Below are 20348 nucleotides of genomic sequence, written 5' to 3'. Positions count from 1 at the left end.
ATGTTTTAGAAATGCTTTTAGCAGAAGCATATCCTGTTTTGCTAGATGCAGCAGCTGCTTTCAGGGCCCGGTTAAATGATTGGATCAGTGATCTGAAAGGATCTGAGCAGAACAAACCAGGGTAATGAAAGGCTCTAAAATTCAGGGTAAATTGTTATTTCATGAACCATGTGAATTTATGGCACGGTTTAGAGCAAGTCGAGAGGAAAAACTGAAATAATCTTTCAGCGCAATATATTTCTACTCGTATAAAACTAAAAATAAAACGCCATTTGATTTAAGCACACTGCTGCTTATTTGTTCCACTTACATATTGCATTCCTGCAATTCAACATGAATCCTCATTGAATGGATGTCATTGAGGCAAATACAACTAAATTAAAAACCCTCTAGAAATTTGGCTTTAGGGTTAGGGTATGGGATAGGGTTAGTTATATAACCCTAACCCTCCAGCTGCTAGAGAGGATCAGAACATGAGGATGGAGAGACCAGCAAGTGTTGAATCAGAGAAGGCCAGGTAAGGAAGTAAGTGTTGCTTTTAAGGGCCAGGTGTATTTGGCTAACTATATTTCTCCTAGTCAGTTTATTTATTAGTTTTAAAACTAACGCATGCTTATGTGTTAATAATGGCACATTGTAATAAAAATACAAAAATTACCACCAACATCCTGGCAGAAGTAATAAACAAGTTTATATGCAAGCTTTTTTTTTGGAACACATTAAAAGTGAATTACCAAATTTGCTTTATTCCCTGTTATGTCATCCTCACTGCAGCTGGAGCTGGACTGGAGGGGAGACATCGGCTGAGCTAAAGCGGCTAACAACGCAACATTTTCCCTCTCCTATCATAAACTTTGCTTTTCTTCAACCTGGAAAATACTCCTACATCAGTAGCTGATGATCCTCTCTAGCAGCTGGAAGAATCGGTAATAGATACAAGGCCGTCCTGCTTCAGCTGCACTCTGCTGGTCATACTAGAATGGGGAATTAGGAGAACACCAATTTAATTTAATATCATAACACAGCAAAAGGCATATTACATCTAATTCGGATTAAAACTAAGTACAAGACACATACACACCAAATAATAAAAAACACAGAAATTATGTGAATACCAGCTTAGTTTTACATTTTACATCTGGAAGAAAATATATATTTAAGAGTTACATTGCCTCCCCTCATCGACAACACTTATGTGCTTGGTAAATAAATAATCTGCACAGTCACTTGACGTGTGGTAAATGTGGACCTAATAACATTGGTGCAACGATCCGCTGTTTTCCCATTTTAGCTTCAATGCTAGTTAATACACACACACACACACACACACGGAGGATTACACAACAGTTTTAACACATATTTCCTCCAGACACATTTGGTATTTTCCACACTTAATGCCACTCGACAGAGGTGCGCTGGTTAACGAATTCAACATAAAGACAGGCGAATATTACACAAGCCTAGTTTATGAACTTTACCTAGTGCTAACATTAGCTAGCACAATATGCTACCGGGGATCGCGGCAGATAAAATATGTGACTGTCGTCATAAGTTGTGTAAGATTTCTTCTTTGAAACAGGGTGGAAACTTTAGTAGCTGCTAAATGGTGTCATTTTGTGAAGATTACTTACCATTCACATTCTGTCTCCCGTCACCGAAGCCCTGCAGTTCGGGACAGAGTTCTGAGATCTCAGGGAGTCGGAGTCATCCGCTTTAGTCAGCGCTAACCAATCGGAACACGTCTTACATTGCTCGTCCTTAAGCCCCGCCCCCAACCAAAAAACAGGAGCTTCATAAAAAACTTAACTCAACCAAAAACTTAGGCTGTCAACCAAAAAATTCTGAAATGCAAAAATAAAAGTTACTAACAAAAAATAGTGATTTCAATTTTAAAAAAAGTTTTTAAAGAAAATTTTGCTGTTTAAAAAAAAAAAATTCTTACAATTTGATTGAAATATTTTTTTTGTTTGAAACAATTTTTTTGAAAATCCAAAAGTTTTGATCACAACTCTGTTTTTTTTTTTTTTTTGATTGAATACTACTTTTTTTGTTTGACGTGATTTTTTTTTTATTGAATTGTGAAACAAATCTAACTCCATACAGAACTTGTGACCTTGTTTAGCAAATGCGGTGACGTCATAGAAAATAAAAACATCTTGAAAAATTTAGAGAAAAATGAACAGACTGAAATGTAACCCCAAAAGAATGTAAAGATTACGGATTAAATTGAAGATTAAAGACGTCAGTAATATTGCAGCCTTTAATCGTGTAAGGCTCTCATAATTTAATATTATAGCAGAAAGACTTTAAAGTATTCAATTATGCCATATGAGCTGACCAGTACATTATTAAGAACGCAAAACGTATTGTGAGGGAATGCAATACTTTTGCGAGATAAAGGAAAAGAAAAAAAAATCCCCTAAAAGACATCTATGCAGCAGCAAGACAGAATAAAATTACTCTTCTTTGCACTGCTAGACACTCAAAGTACACAAAACATGTACATAAGGGCTAAAAATGTGGATTTTGCATGATTTGTCCATTTAAATCAAAGCATATTGGTGTGTTAGAGAGGCAGAATAGTCTAAATTTAAAAATTACTGTTAATCCGAGGAACAACGGCTCATAAATTTTGGTCTATAGATGTACAAAACTGGTGAAGGGGTACTAATAAAAATGTGGAAAATCTAAAAAGTTCTGAATATAGCATCTGAAAAAACAAACAGAAAGTAAAATCTGTGTTTCATAACTTACTGATTTCATTGTGTGGCCTCAGCTCTCCAACATTTTTTCTCATCATGACACACCATCACGTGGTAAATGTGTCTTTTCAATTGCTCCTCCAAGCTAATCTTTAGCTCTGCAGGCAAATGGTTGCTCCTACTGAGAGAAGAGTGGAAATACCTCATACCTCTTAGGAGGGGGGCTGAGCCCAGGCCAGTCTTTATATTAGCTCTCTACTCCGGGAGCCATGGGCTACAGAGAGACATTCTCCAGCTCTGCTGAGACAAACTGGACGGTGGTACCTGCTGCCCGCTTGTTTTTTTACCCCTACTCTCCCATGGGGTGGAAGACTATTTATCTGCTGGTGGGAGAACATGTATCAATGTGCAACATAGCTTGGGATTTGTGCTTTTATTACGATTTAAACTGCAAGGTCAACTTCGCATGAATTTGTGTCAAAGCTGTCAAGCAGAGAAACATAAAACAAAAAGCCCACACAGAGGAAGCAGAGTAAACAACGGGGCTTAGGGGCCAGATGTCTGGCTGTTTTTTTAATGCTTTCACATGTACAGTCAAGTAATACGCAGAGTTTGGATCTGAAAGCGCATTATTAGAGACAAGAAGAGATAAGTGAGTTGTTGTTGCATGATGGCACATAATGACATTTGTGGAGAAAACATTTTTTTCCTCTGTATCTTTGTCTGCATGGCTACTCTTCAGATAAAAAGTGAAACCAGCTCTCGTCTGAAGCTCAGGCCCTTGTGTCAGTGTAATGTAGTCGGATCTGTCATGCCTTTGATGCCATCGTATGCCACTCCTCCTCTCTTCTCTGGGCTTTCTGACAGTGACAAAGGGGATCGGCAGCAGCGTGTTATCAGTGTGCAGCTGCAGTAATCGTATTATTTAGTTAAGCTTAATTCTGAGAGGCTGACCAACAGCGTGAACAAAGCGGGGCCTTGCTAAGCCCATCAGAGTGCTCCCATGGAGCAGAGGTCTTTTCCTGCCTTGCGGCCTCTCTGTACCCATGCTCTCCCATTTTCCTCGCTGTTTCCCGCTGCCCTCCTCTGCGTCTGCCTCTCTGTTGCTTTCTCCCTCACGCTCGCTCTCTTCCTCCTCTTGTTTTTCTGTATCAGGATAGTTTTTCACTCCCCCCCACCCTCATTTTCCTTCCATCTTCATCCCCTTTAAATCTTTCCTTTCTGAAATGCTCAGCACTGGGAGTTTGTATAATGGTGTTATTCACAGTTCATTGGTCTGTTTGAAGGTACTATCTTGATTGAGAGCTTGGTGATTGTGCGAGTGCATAAAGAGGTGACCATGGAGATAGATGAGCTTACTAATATGCAGGACATTGCAGGGGCTGTAGATAAGTGTTGAGCTTCATTCAAGCAGCTCATTTGGGGATTGAGAGGATTGGAAATGATTTGGAGCCGTTGTGCAATACTATTCATTCATTGTCGTCCATGTACTTCAAAACATCTTGTTAAGTTAAAACCAAAACGTTAAATATATTCTATTGGTATTGTAGGTGATAGACTAACACAGATTAGTAGGCATTTGCATTCAGCCCTGCTGCTTTTCTTGAGGAGACTGAAATTCTTCTGAGCAAAAAAGTTCAGCCTCTATAGGGAAAAGTTTCTAACTACGAATGCACCAATATCCATCCATCCATCCATTTTCTGCCGCTTATCCGGGGTCGGGTCGTGGGGGCAGCAGCTTCAGCACCAATATATTGGGCCAATATCAATATCCAATATAACTAATATTTATGTGGTATATATTATGTGTATATTTCACTATCACTTTGACACATTAAAGAGGTAGGATTGTGTACTTCACAGGTAAATAGTGTCGTTTTATAGCATAATTAAGTAACTATGTTACCTTCAGTTGTTATAAAATGCTCTCTATATAAAATATGACTGAAAAGAAATCTGACTTCATAATTTAGCGTCTTGAAATTGGGCCTCTGTCTCTTTAAGAAGCTCCTGCTCCATTCCTCCTTCAGGAAGTCATAGCAACAATATTCGTCTATTGAGCCTTTGACAAAGTCCTGAGGAGCTTTTTCAATGGGAAGCATTACCTATGATAAGATTATTAGATGTTAGACTCCAACAGGTGCTAAATTTCTTGTCATGATAAGAATTTTGATTTTTAGTTGTCACGATAGACTGTCTGTATTGTCTGAATTATTATTGTTACCCTTTTCTCTGCTTTTGCTCAATGAGAGTATCAATAAATATGAATACATTTGAACATATGATATATGTGTGCAGTTCAATGGTGCAAATCACATTTTTTATGTGACTGGTGTCCTAATAAAGTGCATTTCAAGTGGGAATGTTTCTAAAGAGCAGTATCTGTGTTTGTGGGGCTATGATTGCTGTGACACACCGTCTCAGTCATACGGCAACCTAAAAGAGAAGCAATAAATAGTCCTTATTTGTCTATATCACAATGGTACCACAAAATATCAGGATAAAACCTTGAGTACATATTGTCCATCCCACTCTTGTCTGTTTTTTTTTTTTATTAATACCATCCTCGTCCACCGTTTAGATGGACAGCCATGTCTTTTTAGGTTTGAATGCTCTTTTCATGTGCAAAACACGTTACACCCTGCTTTAAACATCTCCACAACTTTCTCCCTGATCGTTTCTGCTTCTCCTTGATGCTGTTTTCTATTAGACCTTTATTTTATCAGGATAAAAACCCATTGAGATAAAAACCTATTTCTCAAGGGAATCCTGGCCAAGAGCAGCAACAAATACAGTAATGTCCTCTGACAAACATCTGAGGAATTCACAGAAAAAATGCATTTAAACTGAGATTAAATTACACACAAGTGGACTCTGTTTACTAATTACCCGTCGCATCCAACCTCAGTAAAAATGCATTGAAGATTGTGGCTACAACATAGCAGAATCTGGACAGGTTTGATGGATATAAACATCTCTGCAAGGCATTGGATGTTAAATGCAGGCAAGAAGTCAAGGAGTCATTCTCAGTAGCTGATGCATCCAGTTTCCAGTCGACCCTCAGCAGTGTTACAACATTAAAACAGAAGTGAAAAATGTGCAAAAAAATCTCATTAATTAGCTCAAATTAACCCTGGGGGTTCACACAACCACGGGAAAGCACCCCATGTACCTTATTCTGACACTGACTCTCTTGCAAGCTTGGATCTGAGATCAAACTCATATTTGGCAGACTCTCACACACAGATGTACGCACGCATGCATACACGCACACACGCACACACACACGYACACGCACACACACACGCACGCACACGCACACACCCACACACACACACACACACACACACACATACACGCTCTCCGCCCGAAGCAGAGGAAGCACAGGAAAGCAAATCCGCTGTGAAGGAACCATAAAACCAAACGCTGCAGCAAGACAGACCACTCCTGCGCCTCACGATATATGAGCTTAATGAATGCTAATGACCTGTAGTGAGCATGTGAAGACATACATTCACAGACAGATAGAAAGAGGCTTTACTTACAGAATGATTCAGACAGTTTCAGAGGGGCCGTGCCATACTATAGCTGTAGTGGTGAGTCAACGAGGGCGCTAGGATCCGAGAGCACAGAGTTGAGGTGAGGGGGGACGGAGGCTGGCGGGGGAGTTAGAGGAGTTTGTCACTGGAAGGGAGGATGTGTGGAGGAAATCTGGAGCAAGCCAGTGTTTAAAACTCAGAGGAAAAGGTAATCCATGTAGAGGAACAGTCGATGAGAGGGGAGATTCAGTTCTTGAGTACAAACAGAATGAGGGATTGATTTGGTGGGTGTTTTTCTTCTTTCGCTTTACTCAGAGAAAAAATAACAACAGGCCATCTCGACAAACTGGAAAAGCAGGGGGTGAAAAATCAGTCAATGAGAAAGGCTCCATCTTTTCCCTTTTTTGTGGTTGTTGTTGTTGTGGTCTTTTTCTGCTCTCCTCTGTCTCGCTTGCACCCAGGGACTGCAGAGGGCTTATAGGAGGAGTAACGCCGGCGTCAGAAAATCAATCCCTGTGCCAAACGAGGAGCGAGCATAAAGGAGTAAATGACAAGCAGATGAAGGGGAGGATTTCTGACACCTGCTCTCTCGCTCCGCTTCTGTCTGTCTGCCTCCCACCCTCTCTCTCTTTCCAACCTGGATTTCCTTTTTAGTAACAACCCTCCCTTTGCTGTATGTTGGGCTTTCTTCAGTGCAACGGTACTGACTTAGATGGATCCTAAAGGAGCCACAAACACGAGGATGCTCCTCTTCGCTTCTTCTTACCTCCTCTGAAAACACTGAGTGGAATGACAATGAAATGCAGAACGTGGGCTCTGCCAGCTCTGGATGTCTGCTGCCTTTTTTTTTTTTTGCCTGACACTTCGGCTGTGTAGCTGTCTTCCTCTCTGTCTCAGAGCTTCTCTGTCAGTCCTTACAGGTGTCTGTTTACCGGGCCATGGTTTAGTTCAAACACCAACACGCAGAGACAGCAGCTTCAGACCAGACAGTGAACTCAAGCCCCCCCTCTGGCTGAAATCCTGACCCCTCCCCTGCCCATGGTGTTAACTTCCCTCCAACACACCCCAGGAGGTCTAAAAAAAGGGACGCTGGACAATCCTAGTTAATTCTGTTTTTTTTTTCTCTCGCTCTCTCTCTTCTGTCTGTCTCCTTTCGTGTTATTTTCTCCACCTGTCCTTCTGTTTTCTGCTCCCCCCTCCTTCTCCTTTGCTCTGTGGCTGTCTCCTTATTCGTTATCTATTCTGGACAGTCTGTCCCTCTTCCCTCTCCGTCACTGAGGGAGGATGAAGAAGAATGGTGCTGCTTCATAATGTATTTCTCTGCAATGTGAGAGAAGGGACAGGAAATTTCAGGTACAGAAGCCGCTCCTTTGGAAAAAAATAAAAAAATAAAAAGTAAAAATAAAAACTAGCCTCCCAGGGGGGGTGATTTTCAATTACTCGCCTTTGCCCACAAACTTATGTGGAAAAAGTGACCCAGCACTGAGGTGCGCCCCAAAAGTGTCGTAAACTCAACAAAATATCCGGCCAATAAATCCGTACATGTCCAAGAGCTCCGTACCGCTGCTCAAGCATCACCGCATCATATTTCATTTCAGATGAAGTTCAAGCAGCTTAATTGCTCGACGCACTGACTGGTGGCTGGTGGCACGTCGACTCCTTCGAGGCCTGCTTATCTCTGCTTCCTGCAGATGGCTCCAGGCAACCCCAACCTCAACTCTGCAGGCTCAGCGCTGGCTGCAGCGGACGGCTGGAGATGCTGGAGATGGCCAGGTGTGGAAAGCTGACTGCTGAAGGGAACGCGTCGGCCATTCGGCGACCACCGCTCCCAGGCTTTGGGCCTAGACAGGAGAGGAAGAGGAGAGGTAAAAGTACAAGAGAAGAGGAGTGAGAGTGCATGAAAGGTTAGCTTGGCGACATTTGTGTCACTCTGTCTTATCGCGCATGTCATTCTCCTGCCTGTCACACTCCTCCCTAGCTGTCGTCCTGCTGTCTATTCTGTCCTTGTCACTCTTTCTCCGACTCTGCTGCTTGTTTGCTCCTTAGTCCTCGGCACTCGCGTTAAGATTTGATCCTTTGGCTCCCCTAACAAGCTCATCTTCACACAGTCTCCACATGACATCTCTTCTATTCCCCCTGTGCAATTTAATAACAACACCTTTACTGCTTTCATTCAATTCGTTCTGCTGTCTTCTTCCTCCTCAAGTCTTTACGTCAGGTGAAGCATGGCAACGCCTTGTTTTAGCAGGAGTGAAACGCAGATTTATTTAAAGTGTTGTGGTTGATCCCAAATTCAAATTGTTGTTTAAAAACATCAATGTTGAGTGTCTGCAGATCAAAAAACGCAAAGTCTTAACGACGTTCTGCGCTTAAATAATATAGCTTCACTGTTGGGCTGAAAAAAAATTGATTCTTATTATAATCTAACCTTGAGTTTAAAATACTATGGTTTCAAAGTATCACAGCTTTCACACAAAAATACAAAACAGATGTTTAACATGATCCAGCTGCTTTGAACAGGAAACCGGAAACTAATCCATCTGCTGCCAAATAATGCAACATATTGATTATTACAATTAAAACAGTGTTACCTTCAACACTTATTTAAAGTGTGAACTTTATATGTAAACTTAAGCAAAACTACAATATAAACTCATTTGCTTTATATTTTCTTTATATTAAATAACACAACTATAACAATCTACTGATGGTAAATTAGTTGAAATATATTATAGGGTAGAGCTTGCTTTTCGTAGTTTTATGAAGGTTTTAATAATAGTAATAATAATAATAATTGTATTTATAGCTCTTTACAGATGTCAGTAGATAGACCAAACCACTCTACAGTGGGTAAAATAAAAACATAAAAAACACAAGATATAAAACAGGATGTTGCTGTGAAGAGGCTGTTTGGTGCTCAGTCGGTTTCCACTCCATGATTGTTGAGTTTTTTCACAACTATTGATATTTCTGAAATGCCAAACTTGTATTTTTATTTTCAATGTGAGGCTAAATTTAATGTACCAAACGTCTGCAGCAACAGGTGGGTGAGGGGCGGCGCTGTAATACTCCACACAACCTGAGAAAACATTTTCTCTGCCATCTTATTTAGAGATTCAAGCTTTTTCTTCCAGACTGATTCCCATTTTGACCGATCCTGACTGTTTATACAAACGTCTTTTTAAAAAAAAGTGCTGCAGGTTCTTTGATGGACGTGGTAGTTTTAAATCGAACTGAAATTAATAAATCACATGATTATTTGCGGTATATGTGATTTATGCATTAAATCACATGCATACACTCCATGCATTAAACTCTATGTCCTTCATCTGATGTTTATTAGTGTCAAAAGAAGTGCATGAAAGCATACACTGATTGATAATGCATATATAGACTAAACATGGTGGAAATTATTAGCTTTGATGCGTTAGGCTTAAGTTTATTCAATAGATCAAGAAAAATCAGCTCATTCCAATCTCTGGCTGCATAACTGAAGCACCAATCGCTTTATTAAAAACATTTTCAATCACAGAAAGGAAGAGTAATTATAAATTAATTTCAAATTATAATTTTTGATTAAAGCTATTGTTTGAATGAAGAGAATTTCATTTGATTATCTACAAAAGCAAATCAAAGAGACTATTTGAACCTTTGCTGCTGTTAGTAAACAACACGATTTCATGTGGCTAATAAGTGAACAATTCAAAGATGGTAGTTAATTGGGTAAAGAATGGCTCAAAACACAAGTTAAAAAGTAAGAGGATAAATCTGATCATTAGAATAAACTTTCATTTAAATGTTGTTTAACAAACCTCATCCATCCCCTGCCAAACTCAACCAAACAATCATGTAGAGCGCTACTGAAGCACAAAAATGCACTCTGCTTTATTTTAGTTCTAATGCGTCACCTCATTACACAAATACACAACCGCCCTCTTCTAATGCCACCTTGGGAAAATGCCCATTTATCCCAGTTTGCTCAGCAATGGTCCATCTAGACCAGAAACCTGCAACCTGTGGCTCCAGTCCCTCCAATTTACTCTTTGGACCTGCCACAACAGTCCCTTATAAGTTTGGTTTAATTAAAAAAAATAAATAAATAATTAAATAATGTTTTTAAAATGGATAATAATAAGTATTTAGCTTTTTTGTGGAATATTTTAACTACAATTCCAAAACAGTCTGACATTAAAAGTACCAGTAATATGTTTTTAGAGCTTTTTTCTCATAATTATAAGAATGCTCTTTTTTCATAATAAAAAAAATACTAACATCCCAAAAAATAAAATGTATCCATCTTCTTTTTGCAAAAGTTTTTTGATTTTCTCTGTTTCAAAACTTAAATTATAATAAGTTTTTTCAAAAGGTCAGGTAACACAAGCGGCTCTGAACCAGAATCAGGAGGCGATAGTGAGGGTAAAATTTATTTTTTGGATTGTAAAAGTTGCAGACCTGTGATCTAGACATATGCAGATGAAACCCTGGTTTTGGTTTTACCTTAAAGAAATTTGGATTTCTTGCCAACGCCTTCTACTTTTCTTAAAAATCACACCCTCTTTTGTTAAATAGGCAAGACAATTAGCATGATTCAAAAATAGCAGCAAGGTGTCAAATCTTCCCTAACAGGTTGTCTTGTCTCTCTGTTACTATGCAACAGTTAGCACCTGTTGAATATGAATTATTGAATCCTGAGAAAAACTCCCTCTGCTCACAGTTTCGGGATTGGTCTCCTCTTCAGTCGCAGAGGAAATATAGAAAGAAGCAGATCCATGCAGGAGTTATATTACCTCTTTTTACGAACTCATTAAACCGGGTGAATGACTCCTTCCTTTCTGCAGAGCCCAATGAAGCAACGCTTCATTTGCAATAAAGCACCAGAGCCTTTTCAGTTTATCAGCTGCAATCAATACGACTCTGCGGATAGATATGGCCCTCCTCTGACACCGTATCCTCCCAGGATCGTTTAGGACGGGAGTCTGAGTGTTCCTGCACACTTAGTTAGGTCAGAGCTCAGCGTCGGCTGTTGTGTGTCCCTCCACTGGGAACATTTGCATGCTATGTCATTGCAGGTGTGAGGGGATGTAGAAGGGTGTGAATTGGTGTGCAGAAGGTATGTCAGCGTGAAGTACAAAGACATGAGAAGAAGAAGAGGAAGAGGAGGAGGGGGTTCAGTGTTGCATGTGTCACATCTGTCAGGCAGGAAGCAATTAATTACACTGATCTACTTCATAACCTTTTGTTTGTTTGGGCCCAAAACACCAAAATAAAGCCAAAAAAGGTGACTGACTGACACACACGCACACCCCCGCACGCACACACACACACACACACACCAATCACTGCTGATTGCCTGTGTCAGGATAGACTCTAACATCTCTGGTGAGCCTGAATTCAAACAGAATGTGGAGAAGAGCTTGAGGAGAGAAGGAGAGAGGGATGGAGGCGAGGAAGGGGGGGGAGGGGTGACACAGCCGAGGAGGGAAGGATGGAGAGAGGGATGGAGGGAGGGAGGGAATGCGGTGTGGAGTGGCACGGGGTGGGGTGCGTGTGTGTGTGTGTGTGTGTGTGTGTGTGTGTGTGCGTGTGTGTGTGTGTGTGTGTGGAGGAAAAAAAAAACGGAGGAATGGAGAGACGGAGGGATGGAGTATGCTAGGAAAAGTACAGGTTTGCAACAGGAAAAAAATGAAGTGAGCCAGTCCAATTTTATCCAAATCCATCAAGCTGGACAGTTCTGTTTCGGGAATGATTGAGAGGTGCTGGGATGCGAAGGGATGGAGGGAAACAGGTGGGGCAGCGGCGGGGTGAGCGGGTTAAGCAAGGAAAACAGAGGGAGCCCCTCAGAAGTAGAAAAAAACGCTCTGGATGAAACTAAAACGGGAGGAAGATGAGTTAACCGGTGAGCTGTGACACATTTGAGGTGAAAGAGGATGGAGTGATGAGGCTGGGAGGGGGGACGAGAGACGCGGACACTCACCCATTTCAGCGGGCTCTCCTCAGGCAAGCACAATCCCTGCTCTGTGATCCCATCCCGGGGAAAAGGCGCAGCGAGATCCTGGAGCTCCCTCCGCTGAATACCAATGGAGCTGCTATTATCAGCTTACACACACTGACTCACACACACACACACACACCGGCGCTGAGGAAGAGGCACAAACGCACAGAGTCAAGTCAGGGCTGCATGTTCAAATCAGAGGGGGAAAAAATGCAGTTTGACAATGCATGTCACAATAGAAAAATCACTGGTGTGCTAAACCCCCCACCCCCTTTTTTTGTTAATATTTCTTCATGAAAAAAAAAAACAGCCTGAAACAATCATTCACACACTCCCGTTCCCCGCCTGTGTCAGTACTTACTGAGATTATATTCAAAATCCCAGCGAGTCCCACGGTTGACTCTGTTCCGGCTCACTGCTCTGCTTCCAAGGGAGACGAATGAGTTGTCCGCTATTTTCCCTCGCCTCCCCGTGGGTTTCTCGCAGCTCTGATGCAGAGATACACACACATTAAGGCAAACACTTCCTCCTTTATACGCAGTATCCATCCAGTTTTTCAGTCTCCATTTGTTGATTTAGGTCCAGTTCGTCCGCCTGGCTGTGGACTTCGCAGTGATTCGGCGTTCACTCAGTCACGCACTCCCTCTGCTCAATAGTACAGCCGTACCTCCTTGGCTCTCTCCAATCTAATCAGCCTTCTCTCTTTCTCTCTCTCTTTCTCTCTCTCTTTCACACACACACACTCTCTCCCACTCTTCCCTCTCCCTCGTTTCTCCTTCCCAGCACCCGCTCCTTCACTCCTCCTTTCTCTCTCCCTCCAAGATATTTTTCTCAAAGATGAATATCTGCCCTCCTCCACTCCTCATCCGTTCTTCTTTCTGTCACTTCATCAGATAAGGGTTTGAAACAAGAGCAAAAGAAGAGAGAGGAAAAAAAAAAACCTGGTCATCTGGAGCATTTTTCACACATCCACACAGAGAGGAGGGAGTATGGGAGACAGAAGAAACTCATGAGGATGTGTTTCATCGTCAGCAGGGTAAACTAGGCTGACAAAGTTTGTCATGCCTTCATGGTCGGGGTGACAAACACCATCAAACCACCACACGACTCGCCTCACACCCGATGACACGCAAACACATCTGCGCAGAGACCGACTGAAATCTGATGGAGTAAAAACTTAGGGTGATGGTAAAGAGGCCTTCCAACTGCAAAAGCTTCAGCTCATCCATAAAAAAATTGCCGTAATGCAGAATTAATCGGATTAATAAGCGACGATTGAAATAATCGTCAATTTAGAAATCAGTTCATCGTTACCTGGCATATACAGACTCAAAATAAGGCCATTTGCTGATAAAAACAACAAACTCAAAGCAGTAATTAAGCTAAATCTGCACAATACATATATAGAGAGACATATTTACAGCTCTGGTAAAAATTAGGAGACCACATAAAATGATCAGTTCTCTGTTTTTTTTACTTTTTGTAGTTATATGTTTAAATAAAATGAACTTTGTTCTTTTATTCTATGAGCTACTGGCAACATGTCTCCGAAATCCCAAACAAAGATTTAGTATTTATTTGCAGAGAAAAATGAGAAATGGTCAAAATAATAATAATAAAAAAAGATTCAGTGCATTCAGACCTCAAATAAAGCAAAGAAAACAAATTCATTTTCATACTAATGTTTTAACTCAGGAAGGGACCAGAAATCAATATTTGATGGAATAACCTGGAGCTTTTCAATGGGGTTCAATGCAGTGGTCGCTTCATTTTGTCCAGAGCTGTATACATTTTCTATTTAAGATWAAAACACTCAGCCAGTTCAAATTCACTAAAGGAAATCAACGTTTTTAGGCAACAAAATGTTTAACTGCATTAAACATATATGCGAGTAGTAAAGGAATATTATGTTTGTGTGTAGCACACACATCCATGCTAACATTGATTTAAACTATCAGTCATCACACTGTTCTTATAACATGTATAGTTTCTAATGTAATATATTTTTTGCTTTTCTGTCTTTAAAATCCAGCTGAAACTGAAGTATTTGGATCTGTTCTTTGGTTCTGTGTGACTCAGTTGGTGAAGCGGGTACACCATGTGAAGACRATGCGGTCCTGGGTGAGACTGCTTCCTTAAAGTCATTTGCTTAATGTCATCCCCTTTATCTTTCTGCCCTCTTTCCAGTCGATTTAATGTCAAAAAAAGGCCCCTAGTACCAAAAAATATTCTTGACTTATTTAAGAAGAGACTTTCTCAGAACTTCTAATTAGCAACCCACGACTTTGTGTTTGCCTCGGGTATAAATATGATAAAACATGCATTTTTAATCATTGAACACAAGGCTGGACATATTTATCTGGATAGAAGGATCATAAGGGATGCTTTACAAAACACTCCCAGCTTGAAAGCTCCTGCAAAGAGCAGCATCTTGGTGTTAGCAGTGATTTTTGTCCTACCATATCAAATGTAAACATGTAGAGTTTCCCAAACTCTGTTGGGATTTTAACTGGGACCATAAGCTTTAGCCAGATGAGACTGGATTTTTTTTTGGCATCAAACTCTGCAGGTGGATTTGACATAAAACATTCTACAGAGAATGAATGTAAGAAATAAACTAAAAATTAAAAGCAGAGTTATCCTATGTAACTTATTGGAGCAATGAGCCAAAAGAAAAGGCTAATCAACTTTTTTTTTTTCTAAAGGTGCAAAATCAATCTTTTTCCTTGGCTGTATAACTAAATCTGCTGAAGGGAAGAGAGCATAAAACATAATTCAGGATCCTGGATTATCTAGTTTTCAAACCTTTCTAATCTTACAACAAAAATCATTATAATATAATAATTGTTTCTATTTATAATAAGGTTTTACATCTCTTGTTATTTAGTCTAACTTCTGACGTCAGTCTAAAGCATTGGTGTCCAAACTTTTTGCCATGAGAGCTAAAATCATTAAATTGAATGCAAAAAAAAAAAAGCTAATATAAAAAAATTAATAGAATTTAATACAACTTTATAAAATCAAACTTTTTGAGCCTTTTTCATTTTATCTACTAAATAATTAACAAAAAAACAACAACATTTTATTGTTGGATTTTTATAGAAAGTGGATCAGTAAATCAGAAAACATAAAGGTACTGCAAGACCAGACCGCCCAAAATCTTTCATTGGGCTGCAAATGGCCCCCGGGCCACACATTGGACATTAGCAGCTTGTTGATTTACCTAAAGAGATTTCTCCCTCAAATCTTGTGAAATGCTAAAGGAGAAGACTAAGTGCTATGCTGCCACTAAAGGATGGCTGTAAAAAATATTAACAGTAGATGTGCCAATATTTATATCACCACTTAAATTAAAGATTGGATTCTTGATTGCTTTAAATTAAAGCTAATAAATTTGCCTAAAGCTGTGCATTCTGCAAATGCCCGACTATCATAAATCAAGTGCAGTAAAGTATTGTGGATACTTTACCAGACTGTTTACATACTGTGCAATAAATAAAACGAGAACAATGATGGAGTGAAACAGTGTTTACATTACTGAAATAATGGACACAGCTTTAATGAAAATTAAAACTGATAATGTCAGCTCAAATAATTGTAATTATGAAAACATGGCAGCTCGGTTTGCAGGAAATTGTGAACTGTGCCGCAGCGCCATGTGCAGACGTGCCTGTGTGTAGTACACATCCACGGCATCATTACTCCTCTCAGCATAGCATCCTGACACTTTATGCAGGACGCCGTTGAACGGAGCTGACACACTATTTACAATGTTCAGACATACAAGAAGAAAACCCACAACAGCATGAAACCAATCTGCAGCGACGCTCATCCAGGCCCGGGCATTGGGAGGCACTGGGGGGCATTGCCGCCTAAACAGTCAGCCGTGCCCTCTCTGGACTTCAAGCTGTTTCTGCTTATTTTTACCAACTTTCTATCATTCCTATCTCGATTTGATATAGGACGGGTCCCCGCACTTCCCGTATCTGTGCCTTCTAACACCTGCACTTGAAACGGTTTAATCCATTGTTAACATGTCGTAACGTGTTTTTCCGAGCCGCTTTTAAACGCAACATGAGTCCTAAGGTGTGTGGCAGTGACGGAGACCTGCCGCTGCTGTGTAGAGCTGCGCAGATGTGTGTTAGGAACAAAAAAACCAGCAAAAGGCAAAAGAAAACTTTGAACAGTTTTACTTTCCCCCGAAGCTAACCGAGTGAGTTGAGTAATGCTGCTGGATGCAGGTAATGTTAGCTAACATTAACAAACTAACTCCAATATATCACGTTAAGATGGTTAGCAAGTATAAGCTAAGTAATGTTGTCATCTGTGTTCAAAAGTGGGTAGTACTACTAACTTAAAAAAAAAAGCAAAAAGGTACTTATAAGAGTAATTTTACTGCACTGTACTTTTTTTTTTTTACTTCAGTAATATTACTATTCCTGTCATTTCAGTAGATTGTTTTTGCAATTGGAAACAAGATTCTTAAACTATTTTTTTGCCGTCTCTCCTGAACTGGAGACGGTAAAAAAAAAAAAAAAAAAAAAGAAGTATCCAGTTTATAGTAAAATACCGGAAGCTGTTGTTAGAATTTTCCCGTTTAATCACAGTGAAGTTTTGGCATTTATACTGTAGGCCTATACGACTTTTACCGTATTCATATGAATTTACCGCAATTTTCCGTATTTGTACGGTAAAATTCTGGTATCCACAAGTTGCCGGTATTTTATCGTAAATTAGAGAATTTTTACAATGTCGATTTCTGCAATTTATAATCTAATGATTATGCAAATCTGACATGCTGATTGCTTATTTTGTTTGAAAGGTGACATAAAGGTTTGTTTATGTATTTACATTAAAGCAAAAGCTCGTTTACTCTGCTCGCCCGTGTTAAATTCCTCCGGAGCTCATTGCTGGTACTATACGACGTTCCGTGTCGCCCCCCCCACACACACACACACACACCTCCCGCAGCTCTGGGCCTGCAGCCTGAGGCGCCTCCGCTCCTCTCGGCTCAGTCCGCCTCGTGTTTTTGATATAGATCTGTTCCTCAACCTTACGGCCCCCGAGCTCTCCGTGTCCTCTAAAGCTATTAAACTCACCACAGCGTGTTGAATCATTGATTTTGTCACTGCGCATGACTTGGCTTTTTAATTGCTAGTGTCAACACTCTGCTGGCTTACAACTGCATTCGTGAGTTATGCTCTGAAGAGATAATCAGTTCTAGCGTCCATTCAGATTGTCAGAATAAGCAGCGGGATCTATTAATGATGAACTCTCATTCATGATTCGGGCGCAGAGCGGACTGAGGGACCGATCTGTGGCTGAGACGGGAGCCTTTGGAAAGATCAGCTCTGGTTTGTCCGGCGAAGCTGTCGCCTAATCAAACCAGGGAGCAAAAATAGCATGTGACAATGCTGAGCTGTCTCCTCTATTTTGCTTTCAAACAGCCTCCACCCCCACACCATTCATCATCATCATGTTTTCACCTATTCACTTTGCATCTCATGAAATAATGCGCATCTCAAGATGTCTGTGTCCAGTGGGCGGACAGTGCTGGATCACCTATTACTCACTCATGCTTGATCCTATTAGACTGCAGCCATGTCACGCAAGAGTTTCCCTCGGGTCGCGCAGGCTGTGTGTGTGATGCGTCTGTACAGGCATTTGGATGCATCTGTTGTTCAGCCTCCCAAATTGTAGATTTTTGAACTTTTTTTTAAATTTATTTATTTTATTTTTTTTTCAGACTGTGCATGAGGAGTGTCTATGTGGCGGAGCGGCGGACACAGCCTCACCCCTGGCTGTGACCCTCAGCTGCAGTTTTCAGGAAGTCGGGAGGAGTCTCCATGTGCTGTCTCTCCCATTCCATCACACACACTGACACACGGCCTGCAGTGCCAGTGTGTGTTTGTTCGAGGTCTCATTCCGCCTTAATCTAATTTCCTCCACTTTGCTTCTAAATGCTGCTTTGCAAAAGTATTTGTGTTGTTCTAACCGCTAACTTCTATGTGTTTCTGGTTGTATTTTATGTAACGGATTAATCAAAAGTCTATCACACATAAAAATCTTAACAAATGTGGTGTGCATTTTAATCTGGGCTGTTATAACATAAATATTTTTAATCTAAACCGTAACATTGTTGCTCTGGATGTAAGTTATTGGCTTTTTTGAAGACTAAAGATTGTTCCTTGGTCTTCAAAAACTAAAATAACAGCAGCATCCGACGTATAGATTTCCATCCATCCATCCATTTTCATTACACCCTTGTCGCTTTGGGGGGTCGGGAGGGTTGCCGGTGCCCATCTCCAGCTGACGTTCCGGGCGAGAGGCGGGGTCACCCTGGACAGGTCGCCAGTCTGTCGCAGGGCAACACAGAGACACACAACCATGCACACACACACTCACACCTAGGGGCAATTTAGACAGACCAATTAACCTGACAGTCATGTTTTTGGACTGTGGGAGGAAACCGGAGTACCCAGAGAAAACCCACGCCTGCACAGGAGAACATGCAAACTCCATGCAGAAAGACCCCAGGCTGGGAATCGAACCCAGAACCTTCTTGCTGCAAGGCAACAGCTCTACCAACTGTGCAGCCCCAACATATAGATTTACACAAAAAGTTCAAGTGTTAAAACAATATATAAGAAACAAGATTAACAATAACAACAATAAGAGTAATAATAACAAAAATACTGCAAATAGGAATATCAGATTCACGATTCAAGGAATGTGCAGCCGACTCAGATTGCTTTTTAAGTAAATTTACATATACACGTGTTTTGGTTTATATTCATGATGCAGTTTGTTGACTGATGTTCACAGAACGGCTGAATTTATACTGTGTAACTTGACGACTCTTGGACTTTATCAAAGCGTGTCAGAGTAGAGGGGGTTGATTGAAAAAGTGCACTGTATGTTGATTTATAACACAAAATGTCAGTATTGATGTCAGTATTGCACATGGAGATTTTTGGTTGTATGAAAACATTCAAAGGGTGTGAATACTTTTGAAGTACACTGTTGCACTTTTAAGTCAATAACTTTAAAAAAAAGAAAGATTGTCTGCCTCCATTAGCTAAACATTTGAATGAGAAGCCACTTAATATTAAACGACATAATGCAATAAAATCATTCACTTCCGTATTAATGGTTATTCAGGTGTTTGCACTGAGTCTCTGCTGTCACTGTGTTCACCACTCTCTAAATATGCATTCAACAGCTGTCTCTCTCTCTCATCTCCATCCCACACCACTTTGCTCTTGACAAATTGATGTGCAGCACTTTTACATAACAACTAAGTAATATACACACAGACGCACGCACACTTGAAAACCCATCCACGGCACAAATGTGATCCTAACTCAACCATTACACACACACACGCACGCACACACACACACACACACACACACACACACACACACACACACACACACACACACACACACACACACACACACACACACACACACTGCGGAGCAGGTGTTAAAAGCCCAGAGTCTGCAATCGCTAATGCATGTTTGTATTTCCTTAATTCACTTCTGCAGAACACAAATGTGGTTCCGATGTTAACTATTGCTTGGTAAGCAAGGCAAAGGAGGGAAGAAGTAGACCGAGGGACTGGGGAGGGGGGGGAAGGGGGGGTTGACATTCTGCCTGAGTTCTGCGCTCTGCTGGTGGAATAATGATTAGCTCCTCTGTATTCCAGGCACATATTCCCCGCTATCAATGAAGGGAGGAGGGAGGCGCAACCGTGAGGGAGGGACGGCGAGAGGTGTGGGCGTCACGCAGGCGAAAACAAGGTGAGCGGGGAAGAAACGCATGAGAAAAGTGGGGGATAATGGAGGACAGGGCAGAGCAGCACACACCGCCGCCGCCACTGCTGCTGCTGCAGCAGCTGCAGCAGTGAATTCATGCATGTGGTCAACAACTACAACTTCAAAACTTGAGGGAAGCTTCTGCAAAGTGAAGCTGCTGCACACTTGTGCACCCATCCATACACACACACACACACACACACACACATTCATATAAAAAATAGAAAACTCCACGCTTGGAGACCACTTTGTCAAAGTCATAGCAGGTACAGCAACCTCAGCAAAGAGAGACAGA

The 20348-nt window shown here is 40.9% G+C and overlaps 1 protein-coding gene across 1 annotated transcript in view; it reads right to left on the bottom strand.

Moving 5' to 3' along the window:
• The window catches only part of grik5 (glutamate receptor, ionotropic, kainate 5), a 132440-nt gene extending 119475 nt beyond the window's left edge, over positions 1 to 12965 (bottom strand). The window contains exons 1-3 of the mRNA XM_017309326.1: positions 12595 to 12965; positions 12216 to 12377; positions 6248 to 8082 (exon numbers count right to left, since the gene is read on the bottom strand). The gene's annotated coding sequence lies outside the window, so the exon portion shown is untranslated. The remainder of the gene's footprint in view (positions 1 to 6247; positions 8083 to 12215; positions 12378 to 12594) is intronic.
• Between the last annotated feature and the right edge of the window lie 7383 nt (positions 12966 to 20348).

Source organism: Poecilia reticulata, linkage group LG16 (genome assembly GCF_000633615.1).
Source record: "Poecilia reticulata strain Guanapo linkage group LG16, Guppy_female_1.0+MT, whole genome shotgun sequence".
NCBI lineage: Eukaryota > Metazoa > Chordata > Actinopteri > Cyprinodontiformes > Poeciliidae > Poecilia > Poecilia reticulata.
Note: the sequence above shows the minus strand (reverse complement) of the source record. Positions and strands in the feature narration are given on the sequence as shown.